Genomic DNA, 7175 nt, shown 5'->3' with positions numbered 1-7175 from the left:
ATTTTGGTCTGGTGGGAGTTCACTATCCACGAGCTTTACGCATTCAATGGTTCAGGGAAGGCACAAAGATATGAAAGTTCAGTGGCTCGCGGTCCAGTGGGGTTAGAATCTTGGTGGCCACCTCATCAATGAAATGTTTCTTTGAACTTTGGTGGCGACCTCACCATGAAATATTTCTACCATGACACTAAACGTCCAAAGACTATAATAGAATATATTCATTTCTATAAGACTATAATAGAATATATTCCTAACTGTAATAGAAAGACATAAAATATTTTTTTTTTAATTACTGATATTCAAATGGGCATTACTTTCAGGGTACCCCACTCAAGCTCCACCATCACAATATGCAGAAGCAGGTCCTGTCAAAACACAGAGCAGAGGAGAGAAAGGTTGTCTAGAAGGATGGTATATGCCTCTTATACTGCCTTTTGCTTATACTTTGTAGCTCTTATATGTATAAACTAAGGTTAAATTCTTACCTGTGTTTTTTTGGTTTGTGATTGCAGCTTAGCAGCCCTGTGTTGTTGTTGGTTGTGTGAAGAATGTTGTGTGTGAGGACATATGCTTCCATATGACTTGAACCAGATTAGATTAGATACAATATGATAATTTATTGCAGTATTGTAATGGAACACTCTATGGATTAGTTGCAGGAGAAGGTTGTCTTGATTTATTGGTAGGAAAAGTTGTCTTGAATTGTTGGAATTGGCCACTTGTCATGATTATAGGTCTATGTGAAGTGTGAAGTGGCATTTGTAAAGGTTAGATTATGTAATTTTGAGACTCTGTGTAAGTATACACATTTAATACAATAGAAAAGCTTTAAAGATCCAAGTTTGTCATACAAAAATTGTCTCTACATTTTCTTCACTCCATGATTGCAGCTTGGCTTTTTTCCATAAGAAATGGAGAAACGGATGTTTTTACAATTATTTTTTTTTGTGTTCCTTCTTTCAATATGGTGTTGTAATGAAATTATATTTTCTACAAAGTTAAAAGTGAAATTATTTAAATATTTTTTATTCAATTGAAAAGTGGGGGATTGAATGTTTAGATTGGATAAATTTGGGAAGAGTCTGGTCTTATTGCAAAAATATTTGAAAATAGATAAATCATATTTATTTTAAGTTTGATGAAGATTTGATTATGATAAGTGTTCTAAATTGATTTACTGTAGTATTAGAAATTTAAGGCTTGTTAGACAGCTTTCTTGAGATTGAAAGACTTCTTGTTTGATGTTTTGTAAGTTTTGTGTTTATGGAATCAATCTCCAACCTACACATGGATTTGAATTACATTGAAACAAATATTGGAAATTGGATTGTCTTGATGCCTAAAACCTACATTTGAAATAGGCGATGATGATAAACACCATTAAGGAGCTTGTTAGGTTAGGGTTGCTCTCATTTAATGAAAAGAATGCCAAGTACTCATGCAATATACATAGTTATATGTGGAGGATAATCTTATAATCTTATGATAATGTAATGTGTCATGAAGCTCAATCCCTTTCAACCATCTAATTTAAAATTAAAATTTAAAGGATATGGAGTTAAATTCATATCCACGAGTTTGAACAAAGTTTGTTTTCATATTGCAAAATCAACATAAGGGATGTAAGGTTGAGATTGAAGAGCATATTTGATGTTGCAAAATCAACATAAGAGGATTTAAGGTTGAGATTGAAGAGCATATTTGAATCCATATGATTTGTGGAGATAGGTTAAGGTTATTTTGTCAACTTACAAACAAAAATAGGTAATTTTTGCACACTAGTCATCACTCAGGGACAAACAAGCCAAAGTGAGTCCAAAACAAAAGAAAAATGGAATAAACATGCATTTTTCAACTTTGGATTGTCTCCACTTCGATTTGCATGTGAACAACCATGAAGATGTATGTTAAAGTAAATAAGTCGTCAACGTGAAAGTAAATATATTTACAAACTCATTAATCAATGAGAAGCCATACAATCTTAGGAAATTTTAAGTGCAACTTGATTGCATTTTGTGTTTATATGCACTCCTTAGATCACTATGTCATTGCATGTAATTGTACATGGTCCTATACAAGTTGTTAGCGTGAAAAGGTACTTTAACAAAACTATTTAATTTTTACCTTTTTGACATATTCATACTGAGTTTTAGCTCACTTAGAAGTTATTTAGACTTTTGTCTCACCTCATATGCATACACTGTGTCTTCACGCTTGTCTCAAGTGTGTTCACGTGTATCACACCTTGAAGAGGTAGTCAAACTTTCAATCCTACCCTCTCCTTGTAAAATGAGGATCTCATTTTTGTAGCAGCCAAACTATTTGAGGAGCATCTCATGCTTAGCGTGAAGGATTGGTCTCCACCTAACAAAGATAATTGTATGAATTTTTTGGATGAATAGGTGTCTGATTCTATTAATTATAAAATATACATGTATTAACAAAAAAAGGTAGGACACAAGGTAACTCCTCAAAATCACATGGATAGTATTCGAAAAGAAAATAAACAACAATAACAATAACAGCCGCTAAACCTCACACATATATTTTTCTCTCCCAAGCTTGGTTGTACTTTGGAGGTCTATGCTTGCATAGATACTAGCCCAAGAGCCCCCTATTGAATGTAACCTTGTAATTGCAGTACCAAATTCATTAATCGGTAAGAAGCCATATAATCTTTAGGAAACCTTTGAGTACAACTTGATTGCATTTTGTGTTTATATGCACTCTTTAGCAGCATGGACCATACTCATAGATCACTATATCAGTGCATGTAATTGTTCACGATCTTATACAAGTTTACTACATTGTATAAATAAAGAATACATTCTTTTGTTTACTAACTATATTTTCTTTATTTGTTTTTTGTTTCTTTATTTTTATTGTTTTTGTTTTTAGTATTTTTTAGTTCTTTCTTTTGTGGTTTCAATTCCCTTGGTTTTCTTTCTTTTTTATTCTTTTTAGATTGTTGTATTTCCTTTTATACATGCATACATACATACATGGATGTGTGTGTGTGTGTGTGTGTGTGTTTGTGTGTGTGTGTGTGTACACACACACACACATATATATACACACTTGTATTTGTATTTATTTAGTTGCTCTTTAGTTGTTTTCTTAATTTAGCTTTCTTGTTCTTTCATTATTATTGTTGCTTTTTAGATATATTTAAGGGCTTTGTGTTGTTTAATATTTTTTACCTTGGGTTCTCCTTGATCCTCATGCTCTTACCCCTCCTCTCTCTTTATATATTGTTGTCTGGGTCTGCAACTCATTAATTTACAACTCCTCGAACTCTCTTGAAACACGGATTGTGATTCGAAACGGTGATGGTTTAGAAAAATCTCACACAATCAAATCCAAAAACTACTAACGATATTTGAATGGATCGTGGAAATCTTATAGCTTTGACTTATACAAGTTGTTAGTGTGAAAAGGTACTTTAGCAAACTGTTTACTTTTTATCTTTTTTGACCTACTCATACTACACTTTAGCTCACTTAAAAGTTATTTAGACTTTTGTCTCATCTCATATGCACACGGTGAGTCTTCACATATGTCTCAACTGTATTCCCATGTATCACATCTTAAAGAGATAATTAGACTTTCAATCCTACCATCTCATATGCACACAGTGAGTCTTCACATATGTCTCAACTGTATTCCCATGTATCACATCTTAAAGAGATAATTAGACTTTCAATCCTACCATCTCCCATGTAAAAGAAAGATCTCATTTTCATGACAGCCAATCCATTTGAGGAGAATCTCATGCTCAGTGTGGAGGATTGTTCTGCACCTAATAAGGGTGATGTTATGGGTAAGTCATTATTCATCAGGGACTGTTTCAATGAATTTTTTTGATGAATAGGTGTATCTGATTTTATTAATTATAAATATACACATATTCACAAAGAAAGCAAATAAACAAGAATAACAATAACAACCGCTAAACCTCGCACATTACTTTTCACTCCCAAACTTGGCTTTATTTGAGAGATCTGTGTAGGACTCAAGGTCTATGTTTGGGCAGCCCGAATGCCCTGTAGAGTGTAACCTTACAGTAGCAGTACAAGATTCCGGCATGGTTGCAGCACTTGGGTATGTCAGTTGTGCCATCAGGCCAAGCAGGCCCTCTCCTATGGGCGCTAGTTTGGCCTGTAGGAAGGCTATGGTGTCAACTGACTTGCCCATTGCCATACCAGAAGGAACCTATGCTTGAATGGCTATGGTGTCAACTGACTTGCCCATTGCCATACCAGAAGGAACCTATGCTTGAATTGCTCTTCGATCTGGGATGGCTTGGAAACACTCCATAGATGTTGGTGTTGGCGTTAATGATGCAGATTACAGTGGGCTAATTGTTGTGATTCTTTTCAATCGTTTTGATCATGAATTTCAAATTAATGTTGGTGTTCGGACTGCTCAGTTAATTATTCAGAAGATTTTAACCCCAGAGGTTCTAGAGGTGGAAGATTGGAACTCTCTGATGAAAGGCTTGAGCTATGGATTGCCTCTCATCACATTGCTCATGCACAGTGATCAGCTGTTGATTGAAATGGTAGAGCTAATGAAAATCTAAATCATGACCAAACTAACTATTGATTTACACATTTACTAACATACATTCACATGTTAATTTATTTATTAGTACATGTCTATCAGACAGAACTGTCAATGGCAATAGCTTAACAGGCAGATCAATACCTGTATTTGTTAACAAATTAAAAGTTAGTTTTTTTTATGGAAAGCAAATGGTTATCTTTTGTAAAGTTTTAATCAAATGAGTAGGGGAAGGGCAGGAACCCATTACAGATCAGCCATCAAGACAAATGGGGCGAATTTCACAAGACCTGAGATTAGAAAAAAGAGTTAGATAAGCGAGAAACAAGGGTCCCAACCCTAAATTTAAGACTTCTCTTTGTAACACAAGAAAGAGAAAAGATCCAATGGAGAGACAGGTGTCAACCACGGGAGAAGATTGGGGCAAGGAAGCCACTGGAACAGCACGACTCGGTAATGTAGTAGAAGTATCCGTAGTTGGGTATTGGAACACGAAGCAGGAGTGACCTCAGCAGGAGCAGCAGGACACAACAAGGACACATCAGCTTTGAGGCACACACCAGAATTTGAGTTATTTTGATCTTCATTAGCATTCTTCTAATGAATTATTGTCAATCTGATTGATTAAGAAGCTTCACTCATTTTTTGGGTTTTTTTTTGTTATAAAAAAAGAAAATTTTAAAATAGTAAAATATTAAAAATTTCAGTGTATTGTGTATCATTATTTAATTCAATGTTTTCTCTGGGTATTAATAATTTTAGTGGATGTGGTTCTTATGATTGGGGATAAGTCGTGGACTCAATCATTGGATTATGAGGGCCTCCTCTTTCGTTGTCGTCGGAGATGTTTCTTAACAGGTCACTTAGCTTCAAATTGTTTTCTCTCGCCACAGAGGTTCTACTACTTGGTGGAAGGATGCTACTGCTAATCACTTGACTGTAAATGCTTCTGATTCATATTTTGGTGATTCCTCATAGGAGGATTATCCCCTCGGGATGAGGTTGTGTCTCTTACTGTTATTGAAGATGCTACTAACCCTCTTGTTACTACTGATGTGGCATTCTTTGTTCCTAAGGCTCCTAGACCTACTACTCCTATTTTCCAACATCGATCCGCTCCTAGTGAATCTCCTCTGGATGTTGTTCCATAGCACTCTATTGTTGTTGCGGATAGAAACTGCGCGGAGACCCCCTTGCTTGATTTTTCTTTTGATGTCCCTAATAGTAGTATTGTCTAAACTGTTGTTGGTCATAGGCAGAAGGGGAAGTCCTCTCCTCCCCCCCGAACCCCTCTATGTCAAGTTTTAGGTGTTTCTCCCCACTCTCTTGAGTTGGGTTTTGGGTTGTTGTTGGTTTGGTAGGCTTCTCACAATGGACTTCTAGCTTGCTATTAAAGGCATGTCCGGCCTTGTTTTGTTTTGGGTCTGTACCCTTGTTTTGTTGTCTTTCTTTTGCCACCTACGGGATGTTGTATAAAGGGTCAACATCCTTGTTTTGCTACTTTTTTAAATCAGAAACTGATACAATGTCTTTTGTAGATGATTAAAAAAAAAGAATAATATTTTTCATAGGATTCTAATCCAGATAATTATAGTATTGCACATATAAAAATATTAATGTTGGTGTAATTATGGCAAATTGTTTTAGTTTTTAAAAACATCTGGCAAATGACAATGAAGCCACTCACGTGGTTTTTCCAATAGTGGTACTTGCCAACATGTACAAACATGAAGAAGAAGCTAATGGATAAGTTCTTGTCTTTTGTGAATTTGCCAACTAAAACCCAACACTTAAGAGTTTGTGTGGAGTTCCTAGTCGATTGGAAGGCTCCAACAAGTGCAAGTCAAAAGTCCAGCTAGTACTGGGAACTTCCTATTCCTAGTAAAATTTCCAATGAAATAGAACAAAGTGAACCTGAACATTCTTGAAACTTCAAGAATGGTTCCTATAGGAATTGGAAACTTTGACAAAGCAATATGGTTCCTATTTGAAGTGAGAACCGTCGATGAAGAGTGAGTTCCAAGTTTCCTTGGAACCTTGATTGCAATTATTATTGTTTATTGTGTTTATATTTATATTATATTTATATATTAATATAATATATAAATTTAATATGTATTATTCAGATGATTTTAACCGCAAAGGTTCTAGAAGCGGATGAGTTGGATTATGCATTCCACGTGGTGGTGGAAGAGTGAAACTCAATGACAAAAACTTGAGCTATGAATAATCTCTTCACATGAACAAACTAACTATTGACACATATTTAAAAACAAACATTCACATCTTTATTTATTTATTAATCACCTAATCTAACATGCAACTATAAACTAAATTGTTCAATGATTATCTTATCTAATATCTAATTATAAATTAAAATATCTAATGATGTAATACTCTTAACATCGACCTCTTAACGGTTCACATATCACATGCATTTTGACTTGGGTGTCTTGACATGTTTGAATTGTTTTCTAAACAAGTAACTACTAGTGGCTAGTTGACTATTAAGATATGGTTAGTAAAGCACTTGCAATATATTCTCACTCTCGCAATAATCAAAAGCATTACTAAGGGGGTTCATTTTGCCATAACTTTTACTTTTGATCCAA

At 34.7% G+C, this 7175-nt stretch overlaps 1 long non-coding RNA gene across 1 annotated transcript; it reads left to right on the top strand.

The window, feature by feature from the left end:
• Positions 1–314: 314 nt before the first annotated feature.
• Positions 315–835, top strand: LOC131033612 (uncharacterized). The gene is made up of 2 exons (XR_009103633.2): positions 315–411; positions 513–835. It is a non-coding gene; the product is annotated as an uncharacterized LOC131033612 (long non-coding RNA).
• Positions 836–7175: the final 6340 nt, after the last annotated feature.

Source organism: Cryptomeria japonica, chromosome 6 (genome assembly GCF_030272615.1).
Source record: "Cryptomeria japonica chromosome 6, Sugi_1.0, whole genome shotgun sequence".
Taxonomy (NCBI): domain Eukaryota; kingdom Viridiplantae; phylum Streptophyta; class Pinopsida; order Cupressales; family Cupressaceae; genus Cryptomeria; species Cryptomeria japonica.
Note: the sequence above shows the minus strand (reverse complement) of the source record. Positions and strands in the feature narration are given on the sequence as shown.